Source organism: Lactuca virosa, chromosome 2 (genome assembly GCF_052849685.1).
Source record: "Lactuca virosa cultivar CGN04683 chromosome 2, Lactuca_virosa_CGN04683_v6, whole genome shotgun sequence".
Taxonomy (NCBI): domain Eukaryota; kingdom Viridiplantae; phylum Streptophyta; class Magnoliopsida; order Asterales; family Asteraceae; genus Lactuca; species Lactuca virosa.
In genome coordinates, this window is record NC_136427.1 from 243,625,630 (window position 1) to 243,645,408 (window position 19,779).

A 19,779-nucleotide genomic window follows, 5' to 3' on the forward strand; every position below is an offset into this window, starting at 1 on the left:
GATACTTAGTGCATTTCGCACCGAGGTGGCGACCATGACGGGGTCGCGCCCACTGACGTTCAGGGAGTTCAGAGCATGTGGAGCTCCAAACTATCATGGGGCTTGGGACCCCATTGCTAGCAGCAGGTGGTTGGCGGACATCGCGAACGCCTTCCGTACGAGCCGATGTCCCGAGGAGGACAAGGTCCGACTTGCTTCATGTTTTCTGAAGGACAGGGAACATGACTGGTGGGAGGAGGTCGGACATGCCATTAGAGATGATGCAGCTCTTGATGCGATGACTTGGAGTGACTTTTCGGCTAGGTTCAGGGCCGAGTTTTCACCTGTGATTGAGGTACAACAGCTTGCAAGGGAGTTCCAGGATGTCCGATAGACGACTGAGAGGATGATGGATATCACCGTTATGTTCAGGGAGAGGGCCCTTCTCGTTTCGCAGTATGTGGCGGACGAGGAGATGAAAAATGCCCGATATCATGGGATGTTAAGGAGTAATACCTGACAGTTCGTGAGCCGATCCAGCTGCAAGACGCTGGAGGATATGATTGCCAGATCTAGAGAGAGAGAGAGATAGATCTAGAGATGGAGAGGAAGAGGAAACCAAATGCGACATCTGGTATGGAGGGTGTGGGCAAGAAGTCCAAGGTGTCAGATCACAGATCTAGGAGCCAGCAGGGCCGCAGCCGTTGTGGAAAATGCGGCAAGTTGCACGAGGGGACGTGCAAGGCAAGGAGTTCAGGCTGCTTCAAGTGCGACCGAACTGGTTATATGAGCAGAGACTGTACAGCTACCACGACCACCACTGCAGCTTCAGATCTGATTTGCTTTCAGTGCAATCAGAGGGGCCACAAGAAGGTCCAGTGTTCGAGTTTAGCAGTAGCAGGACAGGTGGCGACGCCTGATCCTTCTACGTTGAGGATTACAGACGGCCGACAGGGCCGGGCCGAGGCACCTGTGGCGAGGAGCAGGGCCTTTCAGTTAACAACAGAGGAGGCGCGTCCAGCACCCAACGTGGTGACGGGTATGTATCTTCTCCTTATCTCTTTATTTATATTGATTATTGCATATGTTTCTGTGTTTCATTATAGGATCCTTCCTTGTGAACGGTATATCTACTCTGGTATTGTTTGATTCGGGGGCTACCCGATCTTTTGTGTCGTTCGCACTCAGCAAGCGATTCGTAGGGGCTTTGGGGGAGCTGGATTGCCCACTTGATGTGGAGATAGCAGATGACAGGACTGTTAGGGTTGCGAGGATTCACCGAGGATGTACACTGCAGTTGTTCGATGAGCAGTTTTCTGTGGATTTGGTCCCTATTCCCCTGTGAGGGAATAAGGTTATAGTTGGTATGGACTGGTTGAGCCCTAATGGGCCAGTGATCAACTGCGAGAAGCAGCTAGTGGTGGTTCGGACTCCTAGTGGGTGAGGGTTAGTGATTCAGGATGAGAGGCCGAAGGGTGGACCGACTCTATGTTCAATAGCGAGAGCGAGGCGCTACCTATAGCATGGTTGTGCAGGTAATGTCGCCTATGTCATGGGTACCCGAGAGAAGGGTAAGGCGACAGTGGATGATGTACCGATCATGCGAGAGTACCCGGATGTATTCCCAGAGGATTTGCCTAGGGTACCTTTGGAGAGATAGGTTGAGTTCAGGATTGACCTAGTCCTTGGTGTGGCTCCGATAGCCAAGTCACTATATCGGTTGGCACCTCCCGAGATGCAGGAGTTGTCTACACAGCTGCATGAGCTATTAGACAAAGGATTTATCAGACCGAGCAGTTCACCATGGGGAGCCCTGATTCTTTTTGTAAAGAAGAAGGACAGGTCACATCGGATGTGCATAGACTACCAGGAGCTGAATAAGGTAACGGTGAAGAACCATTATCCCCTTCCGAGGATCGATGATTTGTTTGACCAACTACAAGGTGCATCTTGGTTCTCCAATATTGATCTGCGATCGGGTTATCACCAGATACGATTTAGAGACGAAGATGTGTAGAAGACAACTTTTGGGACTCACTATGGTCACTATGAGTTCGTGGTGATTCCGTTTGGGCTCACCAACGCTCCTGCCGTGTTCATAGACCTCATGAACCGCGTGTGCAGACCGATGCTTGACCGGTCTGTAATAGTCTTCATCGATGACATCTTGGTTTACTCCAAGACTCAGGAGTAGCATGAGGAGCACCCGAGGGAGGTGCCAGAGACACTTTGGAGGGAGAGACTTTTTGCAAAATTCTCCAAGTGTGAGCTCTGGTTGCACGAGGTGCAGTTTCTAGGGCACCTTGTCAACCAGAAGGGTATTCTGGTCGATCCGACCAATATAGAGACCGTGATGCAGTGGGAGGTTCTGAGGTCTCCAACTGAGATTCGGAGTTTTCTTGGTCTAGCGGGTTATTAACGAAGATTCATCCAGGATTTCTCCAAGATCGCTGTTCCTTTGACCCGACTGACCAAGAATTCGGTGACATTCTGCTGGGGGCCTGAGCAGCAGGTAGCCTTCGAAACTCTCAGAAAACGGCTATGCGAGGCACCGATTCTGACTTTGAGGGCATCGATGACCTCGTGGTTTATTGTGACGCTTCGATCACGGGCATGGGTCCGGTATTGATGCAGCAGGGTTACGTGATAGCTTACACTTCGAGGCAGTTGAAGCCTCACGAGGCGAACTATCTGACGCATGATTTAGAGATGGGGGCCGTGGTTTTCTATCACAAGATTTGGCGGGATTACCTATACGGGGTTTGTTGTACCATTTACACTGCCCACGAGAGTTTAAGGTACCTCATGGATCAGCTGAATCTGAACATGAGGCAACATCGGTGGCTAGATGTGGTGAAGGATTACGATTGTGAGATCCTTTATCACCCAGGGAAGGACAGTGTGGTGGCCGATGCTCTGAGCCGCAAGGCAGTGGCGGCACCGATACGAGACATATTTCTGAGGATGACAGTGATTACTCCATTTCTGGAACAGATCCGAGAGGCGTAGGTTGAGGGTATGAAGGAGGAGCGCCGGAAGTGTGAGCGGATCATAGGCCAGGTGGCCTCATTTGATTATGACAACCGTGGGATGTTGACCCTGCATGGGAGAGTCTGGGTTCCGTACTGGGGCAGAGTACGACAGATTCAGATGGATGAGGCCCACAAGTCGAGGTTCTCCATCCTTCCCGGGGCGACGAAGATATACCAGGATCTTCGCCCTGAATACTGGTGGCCCTGCATGAAGCGGGACGTAGCATGGTACATGAAGCGGTGCTTGACCTACAGGAAGGTCAAGGCCGAGCACCAGCGACCTCATAGCAAGATGCAGTCATTGGATATTCCTGTGTGGAAATGGGAAGACATCACCATGGATTTCATCACGAAGCTTCCCAGGACCGCACATGGAGTAGATTCGATATCGGTCATCGTGGATCGGTTGACCAAGAGTGCTCATTTCATCCTGATCCATGAGAGTATATCGACTGAGAAGCTAGCCGAGATCTACGTTCACGAGGTAGTGGCACGTCATGGAATGCCCGTTTCGGTGGTGTCAGACCGAGATGTTCGTTTCACTTCCAGATTTTAGAAGCGGTTTCACGACGAGATGGGCACTCGTCTCCACTTCAGCAACGCTTTCCACCCTTAGACAGATGGACAGAGCGAGAGGACGATACAGACTCTCGAGGACATGCTGCGCACATGTGTTTTGGATTTCGGTGGCAGTTGGGATACGTATCTTCCGTTAGCGGAATTTTCGTATAACAACAGTTACCACACCAGTATAGACCGACCTCCCTTCGAGATGCTCTACGGGAGGAAGTGTAGGACCCCAATCTGTTAGGGCGAGGTCGGTCAGAGAGTCATGGGGAGTACTGAGGTAGTACTCAAGACCACTGAGAGGATTCAGAAGGTCCGGAGCAGGCTCCAGATTGCTCAGAGTCGGCAGAAAAGCTAAGCCGACAAATGCCGTTCAGACTTGGAGTTTCAGGTGGGTGATATGATCCTCCTGAAGGTGTCACCTTGGAAAGGTGTCATCCGGTTCAGGAAGCGGGTCAAGCTTGGCCCCAGGTACATCGGTCCTTTCAGGGTTATAGCCCGGGTGGGCAAGGTGGCATATCGATTGGATCTTCTGATGGGCTTTGAGCATTCTAACACTCATATGGTGTACATGTAACCCTAGAAACCTTGGATCCATGGTTTCTCTTATATACATGCAAATTTGATTTTCCAAGGTTCTCAACCTAACTAGCATGTTATGGGGTACTTGTAATATAAAACCTTACTAGAATAACATACCTTTTTCCTTGTGGTTGATTGCTTGGAGTTTCAAGAGCCTAGCACCAATAATGTGGATGCCTCAAGTGGAATCACAAATCACCACACAACTTGGAAAACTTGAGAGAATAATAATGCACACTTAAAATCGGCTATGCTCTGTTATCTCACACACTAGTGTCATTTCATGTGCCAAAGACCTCTTTATATAGTATGGTGGATTAGGGTTACATCCATGTAAACCCTAATACCCATGACCTTTCATTTCCATAGGATCCATGGGTTAAAACTCCATGGACTATCCATGGAATTCCATGCAAGCTTTGCCCATCCTAAATGAACATTGGCCCATTCTATATATATAAGAGTCCATATTTAATTAGTCTCTTTTGATCACCAAATTAATTCCAAATTAATTCTTGATCATTACTAATTAAATTATATGATTTCATATTAATATATTATAACTTATAATATATTAATAAATCATAAATATACTATTCTCAAAAGATTATCCATACAAATTGTTCCGGTGAAGTGTAACCCAAATGGACCATGACGGGTCGGGTCAAGTACATACCATATATAGTTATGGACTTAGATACCTTATCCAACAGTCTCCCACTTGGATAAGTCTGATAACTATAGTTGTAAGTATGACTTGAGGAACCGACCAGCAATCGTAGCTGTTAAATCTCTGTTGAACTATGAAGTGACATTTTAGATAAGTGATCACATAATCCTCTGTTCAAGATATCAGATCACAACGTCGTACTTATTGTCCAACAGTTTGTTTCCCGATTTCCGATTTGTTTGACATAGAACTAAATTGAACACATCAATTAGGTTCTGACTGGGCCCGGTACATATGTCAAAACAAAATCATCGAGGGGCCCAGATATCGCTTTCAATCCTCCAAGGACTAAAAGGAACAGATAAACTTCGACTCATATCCTTGTACTAACTACTTGTTGAATCATACACAAAGGTACGTTTTATAACATCAAGTTACTGATGCGTTTTCGTACAATCAATGTACAACCAACTCATAGTCAACAACTCATATCTCTAGGTTTGAAGATTTATATGATATTACTGTTTCACGATCACTCGAGATAAATTCGATGAAGTGATACAATTGAGCGTGGGTTTAATCTAATACTCAGAACTTATGAGTACTCATGAATATTGCAGCAACATTCGCTATGTCTAAAAACCTTAGACATCTAGAAGCCCTATTCACAACAGTCTTGATTCATACCTACTTCCAAAGTATGATTGACTGTGGAGAGTTTGAATAAAGTAATTATTCTAGAAGTCAAAACATGCAAAATTGAAAACAATAGTAAACGATTGACACAAGATAGTAACACTTTACTCATAAAAAAATAACAACTTTTATTTTATCACCAAATGTCAATTACATTTTACAAGTTTCAGAAATAGCTATCTAATTATTAAAACTAATATCGTCCTTCAGCCCGATGCTCCTTGCATGCTGTAAATGCTTAACCCTAGTCAGTCCCTCCGTGAGGGGATCTGCTGGGTTATCTTCTGACGATACCCTCTTTGCCACGAGGAGTCCTTCTATCTTGTGTCTTATGAAGTGATATTTTCTATCAATGTGTCTGGATCTGCCATGATGTCTTGGTTCCTTGGCTAAGGCCACCGCACTATTGCTGTCACAGAAAATCTCCATAGGCTCCTTTATAGCTAGATTGGTAAGTCACCTTTCTTGGAATTCTGCATGTTGAACCTTTTCAACACCTTGTCCAAGTAAGTGCTTTGACTAAGTCCAATTAGTCTTTTACTCCTATCTCTCAATATCCTTATCCCTAGGATATAGGCAGCTTCTCCAAGGTCCTTCATAGCGAAACACTTCCCAAGCCAGGACTTAACCTCCTGCAAGGTTGGGATGTCATTTCCTATGAGTAGTATGTCATCCACATATAGTACCAAAAAGCTAATTATACTCCCACTAGCTCTGACATATACACAAGACTCATCCTCGCTTCTCGAAAAACCAAACTCTTTGACTTTCTCATCAAAACAAAGATTCCAGCTACGAGATGCTTGTTTCAATCTATAAATGGATTTCTCAAGCTTACACACTCTATCAGGATGCTTTGCACTGACAAAAGCCTCTGCTGACTCATGTAAACATCTTCAGCCAACTTTCCATTAAGGAAAACAGTTTTGACATCCATTTGCCATATTACATAATCATGAAATGCAACAATGGCTAGCATAACTCTAATAGGCTTAATCTTCGCTATTGGTGAGAAGGTTTTATCATAGTGAACTCCCAAAGTTTGAGTGAAGCCCTTCGCCACCAGTCGCGCGTTGTAAGTGTGTACCTTCCCATCCATGTCGGTCTTCTTCTTGAAGATCCGTTTGCAACCGACTGTCTTACGACCCAGTACATTGTCAACCAAGTTCCAAACTTGATTGTCATACATGGACTGAATCTCGCTGTCCATAGCCTCTTTCCATTTAGCAGACTCAGGGCCTACCATGGCTTCCCTATAGTTGTTAGGTTCATCCAAATTTACCAGTATACTATCACTGATAAATGTATCACCTTCCGCAGTAATATGGAAACCATAGTAATGCTCAGGTGCATTCCTAACTCTAGTGGAACGTCTCAGAGGTATGGGCTCGTCAGTTGATTCAACAGGAGTTTCCTCCTCACATTGATTGCTAGGGTTTGAGGTTCCTTCACCGCTTGAATCTTGAAGCTCTTCAAGGTCAATTTGCCTCCCACTGTTTCCTTGGCTTATGGATTCTCTCTCTCGAAAGACTCCTCTCCTTGCCATAAAGACCACATTCTCGCTGGGTCTGTAGAAGAGGTAACCAAAGGATTTCTGTGGGTAGCCGATGAAAATACATCGCTCACTTCGAGGTTCGAGCTTGTCGTGAGTCTCACGCCTCACGAAAGCCTTGCAACCGCAAATCTTGATGTGGTCTAAACCGGGAACTTTCCCAGTCCACATCTCGTGAGGTGTTTTGGCAACATTCTTGGTAGGGACTAGATTAAGGATACGGGCGACAGTCACTAAGGCATACCCTCATAATGAGATTGGTAACGAAGCTCGACTCATCATGGAACGAACCATTTCTAAAAAGATTCGATTGCGCCCCTCAGCTACACCATTCAGCTGTGGTGTCCTGGGAGGTGTCAATTGTGAAATGATTCCACATTCCTCAAGATAGTCAAGGAACTCTGTACTAAGATATTCTCCACCTCGATCAGATCGAAGCATCTTAATGTTCCTGCCCAGCTGATTCTCCACTTACTGTTTAAAATCTTTGAATCTTTCAAAGGCTTCTGACTTATGCTTGATCAAGTACATATAACCATATCTACTATAATCATCAGTAAAAGTCACATAGAAGCGGTTAGTATCCCTTGTGGCGGTTTTGAAGGGTCCACACATATCTGTGTGTATGAGATCCAACAAACCTTCACCCCTAGCACATGTACCAGTGAAGGGTGACTTTGTCATTTTTCCAAGTAAACAAGACTCGCAACTATCATCTGACTTTAAGTCAAATGATTCCAAAAATCTAGACTTCTGGAGTTGGCCTATGCGCTTCTTGTTGATATGTCCAAGACGACAATTCCACAAGGATGCCTTATCCATACTAGTGGAAGAATAAATATGCAACACATTATTTCCTAAGTTATCTACAACATTCACAACTTCATATACACCCTTGCAAGGTAATGCTTTAAAATAAAACACATCATTATAAAAAACATTAATAGCACCACATTCATTATCAAATAAAAAACTATAACCTTGTTTGTACAAGTCATGAAAAGAAATAATATTTATCGCCATTTCAGACGAGTAACAACATTTATTCAAATCTAATGTTAACCCCCTACTTAGCAATAAATAGTAAACTCCAATCTTGGTGACAGGTGATGCTTTCCTACCCCCATGATTAAGTTTATCTTCCCGTGCTCCACTTCCTCACTTCTTCTTAGTCCCTGCAAATTAGAACAAATGTGAATTCCACACCCTGTATCAAGGACCCAAGAATTAGTATGTGGTGAGTTATTAGACAATATAGTGTAAATACTTGCAAAGGAGGGCTTGATCTTCCCATCCTTTATATATCATGCAAGTACTTGGGGCAGCTTCGCTTCCAGTGCCCCTTTTCCTGACAATAGAAGCATTGTGCTTCCTTTGGGTTGGAAGTGGGAATAGCAGAACGACCTTTGGTTCCACTTGAAGAGGAGCCTTCAAGAGACTTTCCCTTGGTACCCTTAGAAGGGGTCTTCCTCTTTTTCCTTTTTCCATGCCCGATTGCTAGAACAAGGGCAGTGGTAGGAGTAGAAACAACATTTTTCCCTTTGAGGTTGCTTTCAGCAGTCCTCAAAAGTCCCTGAAGCTTGCTTAAGGTGACCTCCCCCTTATTCATGTGATAGGTCATGCGGAACTGATAATAACAGGGAGGTAAGGAGTGCAATATGATGTCAATGGCAAGCTCCTCATCAAAGTTTACATTCAGTTTGAGCAGACGGTCCACAAATCTTTGCATTTTTTTGTAGATGGCCCATGATGGACTCTCTATCCTTCATCTTAGTTGTTATCATGGAGGCGATTATTTCATACCTCTCTTGACGTGCACTCTGATGGTACCTTTCCATCAGATCCCGATGCATCTCAAAATGGTAGAAGTCCTCATAGGACTTTTGGAGTTCAGGTGCCATAGTGGCAAGCATGATACAAGCCACCTTGGTGGCATCTTTCTCATGTGCCCTAAAATCAGCAACCTCCTGTGGAGTAGTACACGACTCATCAAGTTCCTTAAGCTCCTTGTCAAGGACATATTCCTTGTCCTCATAGCGTGTGACCATTCTGATGTTCCTAATCCAGTCATTGAAATTAGTTCCATAAAAAATGACCCTCCCATAAACGTTCATGAGAGAGAAGGAGCCAGTAGGGTTTGAGCCTGAAGCATTGTTGGAAGACATCTAAAAAGAAGAAAGACAAAGTTTAAATTAGATAAAGACTCCTTAATAAGACACCCAAATGTAATATTAAGGCTATGACCCAACACAATATTTTATAACTTAGAAGAGGGATGTCGTAATCCAAGCTATAAAATATTTGAAGGTAGGTGAATGACGATTCACAAATTTCCACCATGTTAAACGAAATCAATTATTAAGTTTTAATGAATTGAAATTCCTAGATTCTTTTGAGATTCATTGAACTTTTCAATGGCATGTTTAAATCTCGATTGTGCCCTTCAAGTTTGTGACTGAGATGCCGAGGATCACAAAACAAGGTGTGAATAACCATACAAATTAACTTGGTACCCTTAATTTTATCACCTAATCGATGTGCCTGTTAACCACTCGCGCTCCACCGATCTATGATAAACATTAAGTTACCCTTTGCCACACTTCCTAGTCCATATTAGTGTGCCGGTTAACCACACACGCTCCACTAACGACTTGGTAAGGTACAAAGTGTAATTTCATGGGTTAGCACCAAATTCACATTTTCCTAAAGTAACTAAGATTGCGAATTTATAAAAAAGTTTAGTTACTTTATATTTATCATTATACTTTTAATGAGAATTATAGTCGTTGTCCTACCCGTTCGGCTAACGACCCTCCTCCAGTCAAGGAAGCGGTGGGTGAGAGTGGACACCCATTAAGCTGCCATTTTATAGGCAACAATCTTATACCCCCCTCCCCTTATAGACCGACTTCGTGAATAAGGCCTACTAACGGTAAAACTGACTTGATCTTATACATACATGTGTATATATATATATATATATATATATATATATATATATATATATATATATATATATATATATTATTAACTTATAATATTATAAAGTATAAGGGTTGAATTTTAAGCTGTTAAAACTATAGGGTTTGGAATTAAAGTGTGTGTGAGACTTTACAAATTCCAAAAGTTGAGGGAAAGTTTTGAAACTATTCAAGACTTTTCATTTCTATAACTTATGAGTTTTAATGGTTTTAAAGAAAAGACTTTTGGAATTCCATAACTTGAGAACAAGTTATGGAGTCCATTAATTGGCATTTACATCAAGAATTACACTAACGAACAATTTGCAAATAATTCCTATGATCTACTTAAACTCATAAGCATGAACATCCATATCAACAATTTCAAGAATCATATAAATATATATAAAACTTGAAACTTTGATAAATATCATTGAAATTGGATTAACATAATCATTACCACATCAAAAAATGATTTTACAAGTCCAAAACACTTTAGGGTAATGATTCTAGTCCAATTCCAGCAACAAAACTCGAAAATCTGCACACAGGGCCTCTTACTCTCCGAGTGCAAGAACCTACTCGACGAGTAGGATGAATTAACACATGGACTCGTCGAGTCCCCCCATGGACTCGACGAGTTCACTGAACAGTGAGCAGTTTTTCGACTTTTTTCAGCAATTTGCATCAAGTATAATGAAAACAAGCCTAGGCTCTGATACCACTGATGGGGTTTGAGCATTCTAACACTCCTATGGTGTACATGCAACCCTAGAAACCTTGGATCTATGTTTTCTCTTATATACATGCAAATTTGATTTTCCAAGGTTCTCAACCTAACTAGCATGTTATGGGGTACTTGTAATATAAAACCTTAGTAGAATAACATACCTTTTTCCTTGTGGTTGATTGCTTGGAATTTCAAGAGCGTAGCACCAATAATGTGGATGCCTCAAGTGGAACCACAAATCACCACACAACTTGGAAAACTTGAGAGAATAATAATGCACACTTGAAATCGGCTAGCTCTCTTATCTCACACACTAGTGTCATTTCATGTGCCAAAGACCTCTTTATATAGTATGGTGGATTAGGGTTACATCCATGTAAACCCTAATACCCATGACCTTTCATTTCCATAGGATCCATGGGTTAAAACTCCATGGACTATCCATGGACTTCCATGCAAGCTTAGCCCATCCTAAATGAACATTGGCTCATTCTATATATATGAGTCCATATTTAATTAGTCTATTTTGATCACCAAATTAATTCCAAATCAATTCTTGGTCAATACTAATTAAATTATATGATTTCATATTAATATATAATAACTTATAATATATTAAAAAATTATAAATATACTATTCTTAAAAGATTATCCATACAAATTGTTTCGGTGAAGTGCAACCCAAATGGACCATGCCGGGTCGGATCAAGTACATACCATATATAGTTATGGACTTAGACACCTTATCCAACATCTTCCATTAGAGCTCAACTAGATCCATAGCACTTTTCATGTTTCCAAGCTGCGGAAGTGCCTAGTGGATGACTTCGCAGTTGTGCCTCTAGAGGATATACTGGTTGATGGCAGCCTGAACTACATCGAGAGACCAATAGCTATTCTCGATAAGAAGACGAAGGAGCTGAGGAACAAGAGGGTTGAGCTAGTGAAGGTGCAGTGGCAGCACTACAAGGGCTCAGAGTAGACTGGGGAGCCCGAGGAGGAGATGTGGGAGCACTACCCGGAGTTGTTTCCCGACGCAACTGACTTCAAGGACGAAGTCTAAGACAAGTGGGGGAGAATTGTAACGCCTGGTTCTTGGTACGCATTTAATTATATTTTATTCACTTTTATAGAGCTACTCGATGAGTTGGGAGCCCCAAACTCATCGAGTAGAAACTAGAATGGACGCGAGATTTTAAGTCACCTACTCGACGAGTTGAGAGCCTCGACTCGACGAGTAGCGCTGCCAGGATGAAACCCTAAGTTCGGGGTTTTGCACCCTATTTAAGCATCTTAATCCCCTTATGCCAGCCTCATTTACAGCCTCCAAGTCCCAAAACCCTAGCCACGAAACCCTACAGCCTTGTGTGAGCTTATGAGACCTTGTTGAGAGAAATATTGTGCTTGATGAAACAATGAATTGAGTATGAAATGAATTAGAGTTTAATGATCAAAGTAGGATTGTGAGATTTGAACACACGAGTTGGGAGCCCCAAACTCATCGAGTAGAAACTAGAATGGACGCGAGATTTTAAGTCACCTACTCGACGAGTTGAGAGCCTCGACTCGACGAGTAGCGCTGCCAGGATGAAACCCTAAGTTTGGGGTTTCGCACCCTATTTAAGCATCTTAATCCCCTTATGCCAGCCTCATTTACAGCCTCCAAGTTCTAAAACCCTAGCCACGAAACCCTACAGCCTTGTGTGAGCTTATGAGACCTTGTTGAGAGAAATATTGTTCTTGATGAAACAATGAATTGAGTATGAAATGAATTAGAGTTTAATGATCAAAGTAGGATTGTGAGATTTGAACACATATGTAAATATGATCTTGTTTCAGCTCTATTACGCTCTCAAGTTTTACAGAGTACAAATGATAATTCTGTAAAGACTCCTCTATGACTCTAGTAAACACTCCTATTTAAAGGAGAGGAAGGCGTACAAAAACATACTAAGGACTATGCGTTAAGATTCGAATACAATGCCCTAGTAAAATAGATTACAAAATGTTCGAAGGGTACAAAACATACTTCGACTAATTACAACATTTCGACCCTTACAATCTCCCCCTTTGTAATCATAGTCGAAGTCTTCAGTTTGTAAGAAGTGTGATGGAATACAGTACCACCCTTCGAATCTCTGTGTACCAAGAGATAATTTTCTTCAACTCTTTCTTATCTCCTTCATTTTTCTTCTTGCAGTGATTAATACGAACAATTAAGTTCGTATATTGAGACGTAGTGTACGTCTCCACTTCACTTGCCTGGAATAAAAACCTTTTCGCTTTTCCAGCTTTGTCTTTTCCTGCGCAGACTATTCCAAAAGGCTTTAGGCAAATTTCACCATCAGGATACTTCTTTAATTCAGTCTGAGTCTTCGAAGGAGCCATTGGAGCAGTTATTTCCATTCCTTTAGCTGTTGCTAACTCCACATCAGTCATTGCCAAACACTCATAGTAATTTTCGATGAAGATTTTGATGTGAGCAACTCCAATCTTGAATTCTTCTGGTTCTGTGTTTTGAAAGAATGAAAAGGATTTATCTTTCAAAAGTAATGCAACTTGTATAAGATCATACAAGTTCATTAATGGAAATCTGCAACAGTGAATTCGCAAATTTTTCCATCTGCCCTGGCAACCACATATTTAAAATTTTGGACTGTGTTCTCGAAAACCACATCCTTTTTCATACTTATCACCTTCTTGATTTTGATCAAAGACCAAACACCCTCAGGGGCTTTTCCTAGAACAGCATGAAAACGAATTTTCATGTGTGTCCCTTCATCCTTGTTTTTAAAATTCCCTTCTGCCTTGAACTGAGGCATGATAAACATAATTTCATTTATCGGAAAATCCAACTGGCTTGCATCAGTATTTGTGACCAAATAGCTTTGTTTTGGTTTCTTTTCAAATGAATACATGTGATTGAATGCAACCTTGGCCTCGATTGTTTCGTAGTTATAGTGTTTTGTTGGATCCCCTTTATCCATTCCCTTTGGATCACTTGCTCGCTGAGCCATTATACTTTGAACGATTCTGAGCTTTTCGATCTCAGCTTCAGCTTCAGCCTTCTTTTCTTCCTTCGACTTTTCGACAACAATCGATTTCCCCTTGTCTTTCAATGCTGGATTATCAATTATCTCTTTTGGAATTGAACCACTTTCACCAGTCTCCGAAGATTTATCAATTATAATCCCTTTCGAAAAAGTTCTTGTAATGGGTAATGTTGTTACAACTGTAGAAGTCACCATCCCAGCCGAAACTATTACTGGATTTGTTGTTGGGATTTTCGAAGAAAAGACTTTTCCCACCACTTTCGCATCTTCTCCACTAGTCTTTGACTCACTGGTTTTCCTTTCTCTCCCTTGCACCTCTGTGATAGCAGGTGGGGCATTTGTGGTTGGAAGAAGACTTGATATGCGAAAGAGAGGAGCAAGTTGTTTGTTAAGAATGGCTTCGAATTGGATAAACTTCTGAGACAAAAACTCAGGAGTCATCAGTGGAGACGAAACCGGCTTGACAGAAAGTTCCTTTAACTCCTTGAGTAGAGAAATTACTTCTTCAAAATTCGCACTTTCTGTTGTTGAAATTTGAGGACTCAAATTTTCATACAACTTGACAAATTTGGTGACAGCGTCAAAAATTATATCAACTTTTTGATGCAAGGAAGCATAGTCTTGTTGAGCCGTAGTGATTTCTCTTTTCATATCGTCACGAAGTTCGTGAATCTGCAAGTTGACATCCTCTCGTACTTTCTTCATATCTTGAACAAAAAGCACATGTCGTTCCTTTGCTACATTCTTCAACTCTTTCAAATCACTAGTAAATTTCGAACTTTGAGAATTGAGTCGGATTTCAGTGTTTTGATCATTGAGATCAACTTTCTCCAAGACTCGAGATTCAGAATCTTTTATCATGCGAGATACTTTGCTCACCATTCTGGCTTCGAACATCTTGATCATAGTGTCAACTTCCAAACTTGAAACAGAAGAACCACCCCCCATATCCGCTTGAGACTGAAGTATGGAATTCAACTTCTGATTTAAGATCTTAAACTGCTTCATGGTCATCAACATGTGATCTGGAAATTGTTCTTCTTCATCTTGAAATTCCAAGTCTTCAGACGTTCCTCCAAACCCTTCATTGTCAGTCTCTGTCTCCATAAAAGTAGTGTCTTGAATAGGAGAAGTTGATTTGGGTGGCTCAGTAGATTGTGAAGAAAAAATGGAAGTAAAAGGTTGATCAAGAATATGTTCGAATGTTGGGGAATGTGTAGTTGATGTGAGAGGAGTAGTGGATAATGGTAACGAAACAATATGTTCAAAAGGAGTAGAAGTAGTATGACCTAAAGCTGCATTTTTCGAACCGTCTTCACCCATATCGACATTTGCATCCGTATCAGATACGCGTGTAGGAGACTTGCGTTTGTGAGTGGACTTCATTTTAATTCTTCGAAACATTCCTGTTTTCGAAGGAATGATAACATTCTCTTGTGTTTCTTCAATAATGGGCTCAATCACTTGAGTCTCAGCAACAAATACTTCAGCAGTGTCAGGCGTCTTCTTTGGAGATTTCGAAGCCTTGGTTTTCTTTTCAGATGAAGCAGGATCAGACTTCTTTGATTTTTTAGACTTCTTTTATTCCCTAGGCAACAAAATCCCAGTCTGAACAGAAGAATCAATGGTTTGCAAATATGCCACCAAAACAGAATTCGTAGGATCAACCCTTTTGAGCATCGCATCTGGAATTCGAGTCACAGTTGGGAAATCATCAGCATTATCTACAACTTCCTTCGGATAATGATATGATTGAAAAGCAACTTTTTCTTCGTCATTTGGTACCAAAATCCCTTCCTTATTATAAAAATATTGCAGAATCAGGCTCCAATATCTTGCACACGAAATACCGTGAAGGGCATTCGTATGTTCTATACCCTTTTGGAATTCCTTCCATAATTGTGTAGAATAGTCCACTTGAAGATCGTAGTATAGACCTGCAACCATTGCATACACCTCCATTCTTCCTTTGTCTAAACCAACTGTTCTCCCGGTTAAACAGCGTAGAAAAATACCAAATAAGAAATTCCACAGTCTTGGAAGACCAGATTTCTTAAAATCACTTATTTTGGACAATGGTAGCTGATATCCCATCTCATTAAACATATAGACAATTTGAGGGAATGTGAAATCAACATAAGGAGGCGAATTCGGAATATCAAGAATCTGGCAGAAGAGTTTCTTGGATAGCCTAACCTTTTTGTCGTTCACTAGATGGAAAGTGATCGTATCAGATGCTTTGTTGTAAGTCGCAGTGGATCCTGCTTGAGAAAGCCAGGATAATGGAACAGAAAAAGAATTGAACATCGCCGTAGATAAAACAGAGTGCTTCAAAGCAACGATTAGCATCTTCAATTCTTCTGGGTATTGAGAAACTTCACCATCCACATAATAGTTAGTGGATTGAATCTTCATTACTGGTGCAGATGAAATATCTTCAGTGGAAGGATCAACATGAGCAGAAGTCGCCATTGTTAGGGTTTGAAGATGATGATGAACAGAGAATTTGGGAATTTTTCGTTTTGATCGCGTAAACTGAGAATGAACCCTTGAATCCCCTTTTATATGTAACCTTGAATTTTTGAATTTGAAGCGGGATGCATTTAATGAGATCCGACGTGGCACCTTGAAAATCGGACCATTACTGCGTAAAAGTAGCCATGCGTCAAAAAGGAACTGTCACATCTCCTTGAGAACCGGACAGAATACCATACGTCATATGTAGACAACCTATATTGTTATCCCCAAGATGATTTGTAACCGTTATGACTCTTCGTATGGAAGCAAGGCTCTTTCACTTTTGGGTTGAAAAGCGAAGTCATACGCCAGAAGTTCGAAATCATCAGCCTGAGTTGGTATTACTCAGAACTTCAAGGATTTCATGAGTGCAGTGTTCCAAAGAATATAGACGAGAAACAAATATAAGAAAAATATGGGATAATGTGATGTCAAACCATTGACAGAAAAGCAGATTAAATCTCGGGCAAAGATTACTTCATTAATCATTAAGAGAAATGATCAATTGCTTGTGTGGGTTCCCGTGAATTACAATCGAATACTTATTGATAAGTATCAAAGGGCTTCTTTTTATTAGGCTTCGTGGGTAGATAAAAAATTTCGTTACATGTCAACCTAAACATAAGGTGAGAAATTGTAACAGAAATTACTTGTTTAACCAGTGTAGTCATTGACAAGTTTGCTTTGATAAAGAATTTGAAGTGACTTTGGCTTTAGAATAAAACTCACATGGAAATCATATTCATAAAAATATTTGTACTGGATCTTGTTGGGTGACAAACATCCTGGGTTTCGAATGTTTGATCAAGATCTCTCATTTGAAAAAAATATGATTTGGAGTTTCGAATATTGGTACTGAAACAAAAGTTTCGTTAAAATCTGGAACATTGTTCCCCGTTAATTCCTTATAAGTATGTTGAAAATTGGGTTTCACTTTCATCACGGTCTCATGATGTCAGATCATAAACACAGATTTTTGATATGTCTAAGTCTCGATTGGTTTGATCAGAGATCTCTCGGACATATGTCTTTGTGTGTGATCGTGTAAGAACTCTTGGGTGAAAAAGATGGATTTAAGACACGAAAAGTACCTCTGTTATTGTTGGACCAAACAGGAAACTCTTAACTCATTTTGAGAAGAGTTAGGTAGCTCAGAGACTAATGTGAATATAAGCCTGATTTGGAAGAAATTTTCGTATGAAGAATTTCATTAAGGCTTTCGTACACACACATTGAGTCATTGGAGGCTTTTGGACAACATGCAGCAGCATGCTTCTAGGGACAACTTAACTAGTTCAAAATGCGAAAAATATTGATCAATTTATACGAAAAAAATTTACCTGACCCTAAAACTGCAAACATATTCCATCTTATATCTTCATGATGTTCTGCAACAAAATAAAACTGAAAATATTTTTGTTGTTTTGAAGTTTTCGAAAATTTGAAATACAAAACAAAAGAAAATCTTTTTGGATTTTTAATTTTTCGAAAAGTTGAAAGACAAAAAAAAAAGAAAATCTTTTTGGATTTTTAATTTTTCGAAAAGTTGAAAGACAAAAACAAAAGAAAATCTTTTTGGATTTTTAATTTTTCGAAAATTTGAAATACAAAATAAAAGAAAATCTTTTTGGATTTTTAATTTTTCGAAAATTTGAAATAATATTTTTTGCAAAACACGAAATTTTATCATTCCCTGATAAGTGAAAACTGTACGAATACGAAGGGGTCGAAGCGTTGACCATTAACAGTAACCTCTGAATCAACCCTGAAAATAAGTAACAAATTTACGAATTCGAAGGGGTGGAAGCGTTGACTATGAACAGTAACCTCTGAACACTGAATAACTTTGCTTTGTCTGGTATTCAGCACCTCTGAATCGTTTCTTATCAACCATCAATCTCCTTTTTCGCATGGAACTGAATTTCCATCGATCATTCCAAGTCCTTCTATAATTCTTACAAGAGATTTTTCATCTAACGCTTTCGTGAAAATATCAGCTAACTGATCAGTTGTTTTCACGAAATGCACTTTAATATTTCCATCCTCCACGTGATCCTTGATGAAGTGGTAACGAAGAGCTATATGTTTAGTCTTCGAATGCTGCACAGGATTATGGCAAATTCTTATTGCACTTTGAGAATCACAATATAATGGAATCTTTTTCATATTAGTTGCATAATCACGTAATTGACTTTGAATCCATATTATTTGTGAAGTGCAAGCAGCAGCAGCCACATATTATGCTTCAGCTGTTGAGATTGATACACATGTTTGCTTTTTCGATTGCCAGCTCACTAATTTGCCATCAAGAAATTGACATCCACCACTTGTACTTTTTCGATCAAGATTACAACCACCCAAGTCTGTGTCACACCCCAAAACCGGAACGGCAGAAACGTTCTGGGGTGGAGGACGTCATGTCAAGTATCACAACATATGCAGTATAGTAATCAAAGTACAACAACCATTGCATTAATAGTAATAATTTTACATAGGTTACACTTAGCAAAAACATTCAAAAGTAAATACAGAGAATGACATGAACTGCAGCTTGGTACTAGGCTGCCTTCGCAAAAGCTCCCGGAGTGTACCTGTCTATTGATGACCTGAGAATACAAGTTATTTTGAAAGCGAGTATCAGCATTTTAATGCTGGTGAGTTCATAAGTATTTAATGACATTGGCATAAATACGTGTTTTACTTCAAAATAATCTCACACAATGATGGTGATTAGAATTTACAGAGTATTAGTATTTCTCCCAGAAAATCTTATATTTTCTAATAAAAGTAGTCTTCTACCAAGACCCAATTGTTTATCGATTCAGAAACATTTTCCCTTAAAGGTACTATCATTATCAAAATATAATTTATACTTTAAAGAATATGTGAGAAGATCACAATCAAAAGTAATAGGGAAAATAATATTTTTACCTCAGCAGTAACACTGCTGGCTAAAAGTAAATAGAACATAGACTCCAGGTGGTATTGAATGATCAATACGCCTCAGAGAGTCTAAAAGAATGAAATATAGACTCCAGGAAGTATTAAATAAACAATACGCCTCGGAGAGTCTAAAACAAAGAAACACAGACTCCAGGAAGTATTAAATGAACAATACGCCTCGGAGAGTCTAAAACAAAGAAATACAGACTCCAGGAAGTATTAAATGAACAATACGCCTCGGAGAGTCTAAAACAAAGAAATACAGACTCCAGGAAGTATTAAATGAACAATACGCCTCGGAGAGTCTAAAACAAAGAAATACAGACTCTAGGAAGTATTAAATGAACAATACACCTCGGAGAGTCTAAAACAAAGAAATACAGACCCCAGGAAGTATTAAATGAACAATACGCCTCGGAGAGTCTAAAATAGCCTTTAATCCTAAGTGGGTTGGTTTAAAGGTTTAAAATGTGGCCTAGTGTATAACTAGGAAAATAG